This window comes from Microcebus murinus, chromosome 11 (assembly GCF_040939455.1).
Source record: "Microcebus murinus isolate Inina chromosome 11, M.murinus_Inina_mat1.0, whole genome shotgun sequence".
Classification (NCBI taxonomy): Eukaryota; Metazoa; Chordata; class Mammalia; order Primates; family Cheirogaleidae; genus Microcebus; species Microcebus murinus.
In genome coordinates this window covers 73,600,052-73,615,681 of record NC_134114.1, presented here as the reverse complement: position 1 = coordinate 73,615,681, position 15,630 = coordinate 73,600,052, and the positions used below count along the sequence as shown (strand labels likewise).

General features: G+C 34.7%; 1 long non-coding RNA gene across 1 annotated transcript; it reads right to left on the bottom strand.

The window, feature by feature from the left end:
• Positions 1-497: 497 nt before the first annotated feature.
• On the bottom strand, positions 498-15,049 carry LOC105876038 (uncharacterized). Its single transcript, XR_001156232.2, has 3 exons — positions 14,980-15,049; positions 2,862-2,923; positions 498-894 (listed from the first exon to the last, which is right to left on the bottom strand). It is a non-coding gene; the product is annotated as an uncharacterized LOC105876038 (long non-coding RNA).
• Between the last annotated feature and the right edge of the window lie 581 nt (positions 15,050-15,630).

Genomic DNA, 15,630 nt, shown 5'->3' with positions numbered 1-15,630 from the left:
GTTAATGAAACATCATTGTTTTGGCATTATTGCTCAGTGAAGCAAGACTGGATGATGACTGCAAGATTTTGTTATTCCTTGACAACTGTTCTACTCATCTTCCAGCTAAAATTCTCATCAAAAAATAATGTTTATGCCACATACTTTCCCAAAAAACTGACTTCATTAATTCAGCACGTACCAAGCTTTCCTTAGATCACTGTAAATATAAAAACACTTTCATGAACAGCATGTTAGCAGCAGCGACAATAAGTGTGAGTGTGAAAGGTTTTCAAAAGGAGTTTGGCATGAAGGATACCATGTATGCTGTTGCCAACACTTGAAGACAGTGACTACAGACACAATTGTGCATGCCTGGCACAACCTATGACCCACAACTATGTTCAGGGATGATGATGAACAAGGTGGTGACTTTCAGGATTCCACATGGCAAGTGAGAAAAAAATAACATCTGACCTCCTTCCATATGTGAAAAATAAGTCTTCAGAGTCCATCAGTAAGCTGGGGGAAGTGACTAGCAAAGTTTTTAATAGCGATAATGAGGCTCCAGTCGTTCATTCATTGACCAGTCATGAAATTGCTCAAATGGTTCTGAAAAGGTGATACAATGATAGTGACAATGAAGATGGCATTGTTAATGCTGTAGAATAAGTGCTTATAGACAACATGATGAAGATGTGTAATGAGCTTATTGAAGGACTAGATTCATTCATAATAGAACAAAAAATCACATCAGTTTATAAAATCAAAGAGAGACTCCTAAGACAAAAACCATTGTTAATGAGGCAGATGACTCTGGAGGAAATATTTTTAAAAGCCATATTTTTAAATGCTTCTTCATTCCTAGAGGCCCAACTTCCTGGTCCTTCAACTGCTTCTGATGTTTCTTCTCACCTAAAAATATAAAATACGGTACACAGTAACCTTTTAATCAAAACATAGCATCGTAAGTGGAGACTGAAAGCCTGCCATTATTTGATGTTGCTTTTGTTTAACAGATGATACAGGTATTCTGGTGATGCTATTGATCTGCTCAGTTATCTTGAACATGTTATATTTTCAATGTGTCAATGGTATGTCACATTTTTTACTACTAGGTACTTACGTGTGAATAAGTGTAAGAAAATGATTACTTATTGGAGGCATGTACATTCAGAGTTAGGAATGATGGTGATTCCAGACAACCATAGATTGTCCACATGGGTACCCAGATAGTGACGCCTTTGCTTTCTGATGGTTCAATGTACACAAATTTTGTTTTATGCACAAATTATTTAAAATATTGTATAAAATTAGCTTCTTGCTATGTGTATGAGGTGTATATAAAGAAGAAAGGAATTTTATGTTCAGACCTAGGTGAAATATCCCTAAGATATTTCATTATATATATATGCAAGTATTCTAAAATCTGAAACACTTTCTGATCCAAATCATTTTGAATATAAGGGATACTCAACCCGTTTGAATGCTATGGTCCTGAGTCCCATTTGTAAAACAAGGATGTGGAAAAAATTCTCTCCGTTTCCTTGGAATGCTAATATTCTAAATTTAAAGATGTGTAGCTATATATTTAATTAAATTACCAAGGATAATGCCTAGTATACAAGTGGTCAAATTCTAGCTTGAATCTGAATAGAAATCTATTTCTCCATAAACATTCTGAGAAAGTCGCAGTAAAAGAAAAACTAAAAGTTTAAAAAGATTCAAACTTCTACTCTTTTTTAAACTATCCTTCCCCTCTGACACTTGTAAGATTGAACATATGTTCAATACCAGAAATTTATGACAAAGTATACTACAAAAATCTGGCACTTCAGAGTAGAATTGAGTGTATGAAGACTTGTAAGAAATCTACAGTCATTTTTTTTTTGGCTTGACAACTAACTGTCTCATCCATAAAAGTAACTGAAGAATTGCCATATTGTAAGATGAAATACACACTCCAATTATTGTTTCTTTCTAGAAAAACACTCATTTTTTACAAAGTGGTAAATTGCCAAAGATGGCATCCAGAAAGCTCGTGGGAATATTGCCCTCAAACAAACTCTGCTTTCATTAGCTCTACTGGAGCTATTTTAAAAACACTTTTTTGCTATGTACATTCATAATACTGTATTTAACCAGAGTCCATGAAATTCTTTGTTAATATAGGCCATAACTGAATAAACACAGCCATAATTTAGTAGATTTAATTATAAACCACTTACCTGAGCCATATCATTCAGCCAGCAATGGAATAATAGATTATTGCTTTCTATAATTTGTTTTTCCCAAAGGTTTTGTGGCCTAAACCCAAACTCAGCAGGTATCCTGATGAGAAGTTATTTTATTTCCTCAGTGTCTTCCTTTACTTACCTTCCACCATAAAATATATTTTAAAAATTCAACAGTGCACTTATCTAAATACAAAATAAAGAAATAAAACTCTCCAGAAAGAAAAAATTGCCTAATTTAACATTCGATATTCTGTTATTGGTGATCATAACAATTCAATGATTCTCCCTGGTGGAAGCTTCCCTGGCTACATACTCAGCCCTAGTTCCAGTAAGTGTACTCAGGTGTGAGTTAAAAATCTCAACCTTGTCACTTATTCACTATATGGCACTATATAAGCCCATAACTTCTTGATCTTAATCAACTGCATCTCATAAAATGTGTCAAATGCATAGCAGGTGCTTGATGAGAGTATTTTTATTATATTATTAATAAAAGATTAAATTTCTTTTTCTTTGTCTCGGTATTGAAACTTAGACCATAAGCTCAGATGTTTCAAAAATATCAGCTTCTGTCATCTCATTCAACTAAATTAAACTTGAATCCTAGCCCCCGTGCAACCAGGATAGCTGAAAATTCGAACTCACACAATTATTATTGCTCTGCACTCCTTTAGAATGACACCAAAATCCTGTAGGCTTGTTCAGTGCTGGAAAAAAATGGAAAAAGATCTTTAACCACCATTATTTCATGGTCTTCCCTGACACTCTCATTTTCAAAGCTTTCAACAGCTCCTTACATTAGGGAGCTCTCAGTTTTTTTTTACCATACGCAGAGAATACAGGAACCTGTTGAGTTGGGGAAACCAATGCCTACAGTTTCATCTCCCGGAGAACCACACAGCTAACTGTTTACAGTGCTGCCACCATTCTAGAGCACCACCATAGCTGGTTCTCAGGTCCCCTGTGACTCCAGAACCCACAGCTACAGATCTACTCTCTTCTGCTTTGAACCCTAAGCCTTCTTCCTACATTTGAAGATGCTCTATCCTTCCCCCTTCCCACTCCCTTCCAAGACCTCTATTTTTTTTAATTATGGCAAGAACACTTAATATGAGATCTAACCTCTTAAGAACTTTTTAAATACACAATATAGTATTGTTAACTATAGGCATAATGTTCTACAATAGATTTCTATAACATATTCATCTTGCATAATTGAAACTTTATACCCACTCAGTAGCAACTCCCCATTTCCCCTTTCCCAGCACCTGGTAACTGCCATTCTACCCTCTATTTCTATGAGTTTGACTATTTTAAATACCTCAAATAAGCATAGTTATGCAGGATTTGTCTTTCTGTACCTGGTTTAGCATGCTGTCCTCCAAATTAATCTATGTTGCCAAATAAAGAAAGATTTCCTTTCTTTTTAAGGCCAAATAATATTTCATTGTACGTATATATCACATTTTCTTTATCTATGCATTGGTCAATAAACATTTAGGCTATTTGTATATCTTGGATATCGTGATTAGTGCTGAAATGAACAGGGGAGTGCAGATATATATTCAAGATACTGATTTCAATTATTTTGGATGTATACCCAGAAGTGGTATTGATCATATGGTAGTTTTATAATTCTTAGAGGAACCTCCATTCTATTTTCCATTGCTACTGCACCATTTAGTATCCCCAGCAGCATTGTACAAGAGTTCTAATTTCTCCACATCCTTGTCAACATCTGTTACCTTTTATTTTTTTATGTTAGCCATCTTAACATATATGTCAGGTGATACCTCATTGTAATTTTAATGGGCATTTCCCTGATAATTAATGATATCACACATCTTTTCACATACCTGTTGGTCATTTGCATGTCTTCTTGGGATAAATGTTTGTTCAAGTCCTTTGTCTATTTTTTTAATCAGGAATTTTTTTGTTTTTTTTTTGTTGTTTTGTTTTTGTTTTGTTTTTGCTCTTGAGCTGTAGGATTTTCTTATATTTTTTTCTTATCAGATATATGGTTTGCAAGTATTTTCTCCCATTGATTCCATAGCTTGCCTTTTCACTCTGTTGTTTCCTTTGCTATGCAGAAGGTTTTTAGCATGATGTAGTTCCACTTGTCTATCTTTACTTTTTTTGCTTGTGTTCTTATAGACATACCCAAGAAATTATTGCCATGACCAATATCATGAAGCTTTTTTCCTAAGTTTTCCTCTAGGAGTTTTATAGTTTGGAATCTTATGTTTAATTCTTTCATCCATTTTGAGTTGATTTTGAGTATATGGTATAACACAATTTCATTCTTTTGCATGTGGAGATCCAGTTTCCTCAATCCCATTGGTAAACAGACTAACCTTTCCCCATTGTTAATTCATGGCACCCTTATCAAAAATCAGTTGACAGGACATGAATTAATTTATTTCTGGGCTCTGTATTCTGTTCCATTGGTGTATGTATCTATTTTTATGCCAGCCTATACTGTTTTAATTACTATAGGTTTATAATATATCTTAAAATCAGAAAGTAGTCTTTCTGAAGAGAATCTTTGTCCTCTCTCAAGATTGCTGTGGCTATTCAGAGTGTTTTGTGGTTCCATATACATTTTAGCATTTTTTTCCAATTTTTCCCCATTCAAAAGCAGCTGTGACCCTGTTGTGAATCTCCATTAAGTCAAAAGGGAACAGTAAGTCTCACCATTTTGAGGTCTTATAGGGGACTTCGGAGCTTCATAAAAGAGTGAGCTACAAAGTAAGGGAATATCAAAGACCAAGGGGTTCACACTGGGAAGGTATTGGAGCATCTTAGAAAGTCATCACATATTTTTATTTTCACATGAGAATATGAACAACTTTGCAAGCAACCTTATCTATTACACTTTTATATGTTTTCTATTAACAAAACTTATAGCATAACAGTTGACTGTGTATTCTATACAATAATCAGATTGGGCTTTTTCCTACTTGCAAAAACAAAAGTAGATGAAAACATACACCTATATAAAAATAAACATAGAGGAAAAGGCATGTCTTAACTATTACTAAAACTCTAGAGCCTCAACAGGCCATAAAACTAAATTGTTATAGAATTAACAGTCATTATGTTATTTAAATAAGGAAAAGGGCAACATGGCACAAAAATAACACAGTAAGCTAAAACAATAAACCATAATATTATATCAATAGTCACTTTGAAATTAAGAAAAATATTTCAATAAGAAAAATACTTAAGCAAGAGGAATATGGAAATATCACTTCATATTAGGATTCTCCAGAGAAAAAGAACCAATAAGATGTATGTATGTATATATAGAGAGAGAGAAACAGAGAGATTTGTTTAAAGGAAGTGGATCACACGAGTATTGAGGCAGGCAAGTCCAGAGTCTGCAGGGTGGGCCGGCAGGCTGAAGATCCAGGAAGAACAATGTTGCAGTTCAACTCTGAAGACTATCTGTTGGCAGAATCCCTTCTTGTTCAGGGGAGGTCGATGCTTGTTCCCTAAGGCCTTCAACTAATGGATAAGGCCCACCCACATTATGGAGAGAAATCTGCTTTCCTTAGCATCCACCAGTTTAAGTGCTAATCTCCTATAAAAAAAAATACCCTCACAAAAGCATGCAGAGTAATGTTTGACCAAGTATCTGGACACAGTAGCACAGTTGATATGTGAAATTAATCATCACATACTATTTTTTTTCAAAGTAATTTTACAACTTCTAGTTATGTGTAAATATCACTTATTTTAAAGCAAGTGGCAAATATGTGAAACAGGTAGAAAGGTTATTAGAATTCATGTTTTTTCATGCTGAAAATTAGCTTCTCAAGACTTGTATTCACTTGCTTCTTCATTTACATTGGAAAAATTATTTGTTACAATTAAATGTTAACTTGGAAATATACTGGGTTTTTTCCTATTTAAGGTTATCATTTCTAAAATAGTATAACTCTGCCAGCAGGGATAATTTACTCATCTACATGAAATATTTAGAATTCTCAAATTCTTGCAACTGCAAGATGACATTTTGTCAAGATCAATTAGGTCCTTCTTCTTTCTAAAGTATCCAACTGAATGTTAGAATTTGCTTGGTGAACATTTTTCCAGTGGCTTAACATGAGATACATTTATCTAGTAGTTTAAAATGTTAGTGTAGTCTCAATTACTACCTAGCATTCACACTTTATTTTATTTTTACTCTTAGCAGAAGACATCTTTAAACATCATCATTAATCATCTTGAAGCCTGACACTTTTCCTCAACAATACCTGTGACAGATCAGTCCTATTACTATCATTTATGTCTTCCCAGAGCCTACAAGGTACCTTTCTAGATACAAAAGACAATCAAAATGTCTTAAACATCACCTTCTCCAGATAGAATCTCACCTGCCTGTAGCCTTAGCACTTATCACTTGACATAATGTCAAAATCTGAAAGATGTCTGCCTACCATAGTTGGGGGCCATATTTTGATTAGCTACCTGAACAAATGGAGTAGGAAGGTACCTTACTTACTTTAGTGTCTTAGAGACTTCATTACAGAACAGGTAAGATTATGGTCTAAGTTAGTCTTGGGTAAATTTGATCTTCCCTGATGTCAAGGTGGATAATGGTCTAGATGGTTGAATGTCAAGGAGAAGGGGAAATTCTACTTGTCTGTAAAAGAAAGGAACAAGAGGTTGGAGGACAGAAGGCAGAGAGAAAAGGAAAAGAAGGAGGGAATAAGGAAGCCATGGAAAGAAGATGGGAAGATACTTGGTTCAAAGAAAAGTGTTTCCTCATGTTGATTGATAACTTATCTAAAAGTTATATTCATTTAATTTTTCCTGTTAAAATGTAAAAATCTCCATGGTAGGAAGTAATAATATTTACTTTCATTTAGAAGTAACTATAGGTAAGGTTATAATTTTAAGAGTTTGATTAAAGAAAGGTAATGAATACCCTGGAGGAAGAGCTGAACAAGAAAGTTAGCAAACCTAAGAGAGCGGTAAGGAAAAATTCACACATTTCACAATTTTACTGAGACTAGGAAACTTATCCCGTCTAGACATGCAGATTGCCAGCCAAATGATAATTTGTACTAAAGTGTATTAAATATTTAATACAGGGTTGAAAGCATATTCGACCCTGTGGTAAGTCCCATTCAGGTTCAGCCAGTACAAATTGAAACATAAGGACACACTAACACATATGCACATTAAATATTGTCGGGAAATGGACCAAATAAATCATTTTTTACATCCATGTACTACTTTATAAATATATGTAAATACTTAGTAATGAACGAAATATTCTTTATACTACTTAATTTATAGTAACTTAGTATGGTGTAGAGGTAAGGAAAGAGTTTTCAATCAACCTGGATTTGAATTCCAGCTCCATCACTTACTAACTGTGTTGTATTGGGCAAGTTACAAACCTCTCTGTACCTCAGTATTCTCATATGAAAAAGGAGTACAGTCAGCCCTCCATCACTATTTATATGTATTTTCTTGGTTAATGGATATTAAAAGTACAACTACTACAAGATGGGATTTTAATTATTTTTCATTACATTATTATAATATTTTTGTTTTGGAAATATTTGTAAAGCACTAGTCTAAAGAGGGAAACATCACAGATATACACACACATACACAAAACATTGAAAAATTGTTCTACATGTACAAGCAGTACAACACATCCCTGTGCACACAAATGTTGCAGTTTATACTTACATCTTTCACCCAACCTTTTTAAAATGATCTTTTAATATATACAATAAACCTGGGTCTGTCAATGATAAGAATATGTTTTCATTTACTTAAACTGAACCAAAGTTACATGATTGAAGCAAACTTAATCTTTATAATTCATGAGTTTAACGTTTGGTCCTTTTGCTTCTGCAATTTCAAAAATATTCTCTTCTTTTGCCTTGAAATGGGGTAAAGGAAGTCACCTTAATTTCTGTTCAAATCTTGAGTCTCTTCTCAGTACGTTTAAAATGTCTTTCTATGATGGAGTTTGAAAGATGTGAAGGGAAATTCACCAGATATCTTGCCACCCTCATTCTTGTTAAACCGTATTATTGTATTTTCTATCTGTCTCTCACTAAAAGGAAGGCGAAAGATTAGGATAAAACATGCCGACTTCATATGAGATTGTAATGAGAAGCATTTGCAAGAAATAAGAAAAGAAAGCAGGGTTAAGCAATGATTGAACAGCAAAGGTTGCTATATGATCTTCGTTTAGAAGAAAGAGAATTACAGTAAACCTGGCAATAGGAACCAGATGTCACTCACTGAGTTTCTAACCTGAATACCAAGTTGTCCTTGTTTAACAAGGTAACTTATTTTACCAGAGGGAAATGGTAAATGTTATTCTAGATCACCTAGAGAACAAAATAGTAAATGAGTATAATGACTAGTCATAAATATTCATGAAATCAGGCAATTACAAGCATAACTACTGCTTTTTGATTGTTTTGAACCGGACTAATTACCATATGAAAACCATTCCTTCTTGAAAGAGAGTTTTTTCAATTTAAGCATTCATATTTGGCACAACTCCTCTTGCAAAAGATGTATAATCCCTAATTTAAAATTCAATACCATCAATTTGGGGAGAGCAAAAGGTGGAAATGTCATTTTCCAAAGTAGTTTGCTAAGGTTACAGACAGTGACCTAGAAAGTACAAAGGCTATTAAAAATAGGGTGAAAAAACATACTAATGTAACTATGTACCAGTTAGAAGAATTTGAGTTGCCACATATTTTTCAAGCAAATAACCCACATTTTCACCTCTAACCACTAAATACTACAACAATTTTATTTATAAAACTTCAGTAATTGTGCCAGTTTATAAAATTTGTATCTATTTCTGGCTTGGATTAAATTTAAAAACACTCTACAGTATAAAGAGAAAAAAGCATTAATTCTATGGGGAAACCATTTATGTCACTCTGGTCTTCTAGAGAATACAAGGACAGCAGTGAACCATTTATTCATTCAGTAAGCCTTTGTCTAATGCCTATTATGGATCAACATTACTGTAGTATATACTGCATCACCTATATAGTTAAAGGCAAACATTATGAGCCATAAAAAGAAAAAATTAAGGGAGTCTTGTGAGACAAATACTTTGGAATAGGCTGGTCTTCTGCAGAAAGAAAAAAATTCCTCAAATGATATTATATAGGAAATCTATATTTTTTTATTTTTTTATTTATTTTTATTTTAGTGTATTATGGGGGTACAAGTGTTAAGGTTACTTATATTGCCTGTGCCCCCCTTCTCCCTTGAGTAAGAGCTTCAACCATGTCCATCCCCCAAACATTGCACATCTTACTCGTTGTGGTTGTATATACCCATCCCCTCCTTCCCCCTCCCACCCTCCTGACACCCGATAAATGTTACTCCTATATGTCCACTTAGGTGTTGATCCGTTAATACCAGTTTGCTGGTGAGTACATGTGGTGCTGGTGTTTCCATTCTTGAGATACTTCACTTAGTAGAATGGGTTCCAGCTGTATCCAGGAATATACAAGAGGTGCTATATCACCATTGTTTCTTAAAGCTGAGTAGTACTCCATGGTATACAGATACCACATTTTATTAATCCACTCATGAATTGATGGGCACTTGGGTTGTTTCCATAGCTTTGCAATTGTGAATTGTGCTGCTATAAACATTCGAGTGTAGGTGTCTTTTTCATAAAGTGACTTTTGATCTTTTGGGTAGATGCCCAGTTAGGAAATCTATATTTAAGCACACAATGTGTCACACAGAGAAGCCCTATCAATAAGTGTTGTTCCATAACCAGGTTCCTTTCCCTATAAGATAAAACTTAATAAGAATGTATGTTGGTGCAAGATCAATCTATCTAAAAAGTAAATCTACTTATACCTCCATAATATTTAAATCCTTCAAGAGAAAGTCCAAATTCATTAACACGGCACACAATTACATGCCTTTTATGATCAGACTCAGTTAACATCAATTTACGAGGATAATGAATTACTCACACAACACCGTCTCTCCAAATACCAAGACTAAAAGTTGACAAGGAAACAAGGACTTTGTCAGCAAAGTTGGCGTAAGTAAAAATGTACTTGAAATTAATTGATCTTTGGGGAAATGTTTAATGAAAGAGTAGGATTTACCTCAAACAAAAAGACCCTGCCCTCAGGAACTAAAATTTTAACAGCTCTTACTTTTTGTTTTCCTTCCAAAATTGAGACTTTATTGGTTGTGTTGAGGAATAATACACAGACATTTCAATTTGTACATAATTCTTAACATACATACCAAAAATCTAAAATGCCATGTACTGTGATTCTTTTTAAACTGTTATTCCAGTGAATTCCTGAGATTTTCCCTTTTTAAAAGTAAAATTTTTAATTAAGATTAAAATGGGTTATCTAACATAAATCAGTTATGTGAAATCAATGGGACACCTTTATCTAGAAGCCAAAGCAAATTCCACCCATAGTGAGAAGTGAAAGAAAATGGAAGATTGAAAAATCAACTCATCTACATTAGAGCCTTAATAAGAAAACTCAGATCATTGTAATGTCTAATAATGAACCAAGGTTTTGTTTTTACTGTCATCCCTGGGGAACCCACCTATCAGAGGCAGAGCTAACCTGCAGAATGAATGGCCATGATTGGCAGACAAGAGGACAGGAGAACAAAGAACTGTACGGAAGAAGAGACACAATAAAGAAAATGACAGTGTCTCAGAAGTCAAGGGAATTCACTAGTACAAGTGCAAATACTATGTCATTTCTGTTCATTAAATCCACATTTTCACATTTTCCTGGCTATCTACAAACCTCTCTCTCCACACCTTCTTGCCCAATACATTTGCTGAATCATTTCGTCCTCCTCCTTCTATGCTGATGTTCCCTGACTCCAGCTCAAACTTCCAAAACACATGTCCAAAACTGAACTCATCATTTCCTCTTCCTTGTGCATTCCCCATCTCAGACAAATGATACCATTTGCTCAATTGACCAAGACATAAACTTAAGAGTTCAACTTCAATTCTCTTTCTTATCCCTAAGGCCAATGAATCACCTAGTCAAATTGATTTTGCTTTAGTATCTTCCAGCCCAACATCCCTCCAATCTCAAAGCCACTGCTTCAGTGAATTATTCATTATCTGACAATAGCTACCTGATTGCTATCCCTGACTCCAGGAATGAATACCTGTGCCCAATCCATTTTCCATAATGGTGTTAGATCAATCCATCCAAAATGCAAATAATTATCTTGATTGTTATGATGGTTTCACAGGTATGTGTGAGAGAGAAAATTTAAGAGTGCACATTTTAAATGTACAAAGTTTATTGTATATCCAGTACACTTCAATAAAGCTGCAACAGCAAAAATCTGGTCATATCTCTGCCATATTCAAAATCCTTCAAGATAAAGTGCAAATTCATGACATGGCACACAAAGTCCTTAATAATCAGACTCCAGTTAAACTCTCTACCTTCATCCCTTGCCACTGTCCTTATACGACATTAGCACCAGTGATACAGAGCTGCGTCTAATTCCTCAAGTGTATTGATTCTCTTTCTCTCTCCCACAAATATTTTTTAGATGCTTCTCCTTCTTTCAAAATGTGTCCACCCTCCTCCATTCCTCTGCCTGACAAACTCCTACTTATTCTTAAGGACGTGGTTTAGGCATCATCTCCTTTAGAAAGACTTCTCCGTCCCAGCAACAGGATTGGGTGCTCTTCCTGTGTGCTCCCAAAGCTCCCTAGCCACACTTTTATTGCTAAACCATAGATTGTTTGCCTTTTCTTCTCCCCACTTGACCTTCAGCTCATTGGCAAGAAGTTAGTGTGTTCATCCTCCTCAAATCCTCAGTTCCCAGTATGTGCCTGACACAGAGCAGATACATACAGTTAAAATAAACTGCTATGTTGAAAATTGGTTTATGGAATTAATTTGCCCTAAGTAAAAGGAAGAAACTAACTCTGTAGATGAAATATTGATAATTATACTTAGTTCCTAGCAGAAATACAAACAAAAGGCCAAAGAAGAGCCCAATGATGACACTGTAACAATCCAGAAATCATCCCAGGGACTCAGAAAGGACTTACCCTGCCTCATTAGGTCTAAATATGTACAGCAATGGTATTAATACACATACCCTCATGTTCAGACTCTTAATATTCTGCTTGATTTTTCTCTGTCTCCTTCCCAGAATGTTGTAGGTTGGGTGAGCATGCTTAGAAGGCTTATCTATGCACCCACTGGGAAAGAATATTGTGCCTATGAGTACCTATGTGGTATCTTCTAAAAAAAAAGAGTAAAACAAAAACATATAAAAAGCCTAATGTAATATATTCATTAAATGGTTCTAAACAAATCCAGCAACCAAACAGACTTGGATCTAACAGAATGAATAAATGATTATTGAAATAGATGAACCACTGTTCTGACAAAACAGTATTTCTCATTGCATTTTCTGAACAAGCAATGTTATACAAATAGAGATATTCCTTTTGGCTCATTCTTGTATAGATTTGTTTTGAAGAGTTTAAAGTGGTAAGCAATGGCAGATCCAGGAAAGTAAGTGCCTCAAAGACATTTAAGTGCTATAAAGGGCTACAGCATTCAGTAATTTATGGATTTAGATTTGCATTTACTGCTTTCCTTAGCCAAAGTTTTTATTTCAGATTACTGGTGGACTTTTTTTCTTATGTGACCTATCTCCAAATCCATATTTAAAGAAAAATCAGAATAGAACTCCTTTTATAGCTCTTCTACCAAAACAACAATAAAATACAATTTTAAAAAAGAATAATCAGTGAAAAAATGGTATTTATTATAGATGGTTTTGTTGGTTTGTAACTATTTCTTTCAAAAAGAACCACCTATGAAGAAACATTAATCTAAAATTACAGAGTACTTAATAAAAAAATTAATGTCATTATCAGTTGGATAAATACCTATTAAATATATATAAGATTTTCTTAATTCATAAAGAATAAAAGGACATTTATTTCTGGGACAGGTATGCTTTTTCTAGTCCCTTTCAGTCAAAAATTCTAGGCATTTTACCAACTTTCAACAAAATTTTAAAACTGATCTTGAATCAGAGATCACAACTAAAATGTCTAATCCCATTTCACGGCTGTTTCTATTAAGATATTTTATAGCTATCATAACTTGTGCACGGTGGAAACCTCTTAGTCTGTCATATATATGCTTATGTTATAGAATTTACATTGTCTTTTAAGTTACAAGATTTAAGAGAGTTCTACAAGTCTGTTAACAGTCCACATTCCATTCTAACTCTAAAAAGATACTGTAATTTCTTCAGTACCTGCAAACTCATCTCTTTTTGCAATTCAGGGATATAAGTCTCATGCATGAAAATTCAAATAAAAGACAGTAGTGGATAAGTACATAGTAAATTTATAATAGGCATGTAGAAAATAATTCTACTAAACTCATATCTGAATTTTAGAGATACTTTGCATGGGTAGATTAATAAATTTTATATTTAATAGCCCATGGATTCTATTTCAACTATTATATAATCTTTGAATGTGATGTTCAATACTACATTTTCTATAGAATTCTCTATTTTAAAGGTTGTGATCTTACCCTGTCTTGCCTGAAAGCAACTTCTATGCCAATCCATTAAAACCCCAACCTGGGAATCTTCTTGCCCTTGAGTTATCAACAGAGAAACCCAAACAAGGAATTAGAAAATAACATACAGGCTGCTTCTGTTCCTGCCCATCCATGGAGCATGGAATGTGGACCAAGCAACATGGTCCTTCCTTAAGTTCATGATACCCAATATAATGCGTAGGTGACATAGCTGAGTTTCTACCCCTGCCCTGATTCTGCTTATCTTTAAGAAACAGGACCCTTACGTCAAAAGATTCCCCTTGTGACCAGATCAGCTAAAACTGGTGGGATCCAAGATGGCAGTTCACTTGACCTCTGAAGATTCTCTAATTTCATTATAATCTAATTTCCCTGCTAAACGACACTCCCACTGGACCATGACAGTTGACAATCACCATGGTGACTACCAGTCAAGACAGAAGAAGGACAAAAAGGAAGCAGTACTCTGGTTCCAAGGATTTCTCTACCCATTCCCAGAAAAGGCCTGAATGTTCCTCTTCCAGGTTTTCATTCCTCCCAACCCTTTCATTAAAGAAAACCTATAATTTTAACTCCTTCACCTATCACAGGATGAGAGGTTGATTTGTGAGACATGCTCCTGCTTCTCCATTCCTTGGCCAATGAATAAAGTTTGCACTGCCTGATGTTCACTTTTGGTTCTGTTTTTGTTTTTTGTTTTCTCATTTCCCTAAGCCTTTATTTTTTAACTTTTATTTTTTATTTTTTTTATTTCAGAATATTATGGGGCTACAAATATTTTATTGGCTTTGCAACACCAGGCAGGAAAGAACCCCAAATTTTAGGGAAAAACTGACTCAGTCAGTGATACTCAGGATACAAAAATGAACAAAGCGTGACTCTGCTATAAAGAAAAGAGTATCTTGGGGAAAAATTTGAGTCATGATTAAATAAGCTAATCAATTAAATGCAATGCTACACATTCAGCAATACAAAAATGAACAAGTTATGCTGCTAACATAGAGTAGAGAACAATAAAATCTACGTAGATAGGGGCAGTGAGTTAGCACAGACTGTGGGACTGGATACTGTATAATGATTTGATTATGAGTAGTAATGAAGAAAATCAGGAGAGAACAAAGCACATATAAAATACAAACGCAACAAATATGGTGTACCTGGAAATCTTCAAAAAGTCAATTACTGCTGGAGTTTAGGATTTAATGAAATGAGTTGAATTGGATGAAGACTAGAGGGAGATGAAAATGAGAACAGGTAATGTTCAATTGTTTAAACAACTTTTTTGAGGACACATAGTCCAAAGGTAGCAGTCTTGCTCCCTCTGCTTTCCAACACTGCCTTGGCTCGGTTTTGCAACATGGGTTAGTTACAGCCAAAGTAAATTAGGAACCAATATCTGGTTCCAGAGCAGCAGTTCTGGATCAGCAGCACCATAATCATCTAAAAACATTCTAAAAATGCACATTCTCATGCCCATCCCTGACCTACTGAATCAGAAATTATGGTGGTGGGGCCCAGTGGTCTAGGTGATTCTGATGCACGCTACAGTTTGAGAATACTAAATTAGACGGAGAGTGCAGGCAATTTTAGGAAACCCCTGAAGTGAATTTTAGCCCAGTTTTCACCTCTGCTATTATCATACTAAATAAGCTTTCAGAGCATCACCTACCTGTGGCATTTTGTCATAAGGGAAAACAAAGGATTTCCATAGAAAAGAGGTTCCTAAATTTAAATGTACCTATGAATCACCTGAGGATCTTGTTAAAATGCAGATTTCAATTCAGTGGGTCTAGCAAGAGCCTGAGATT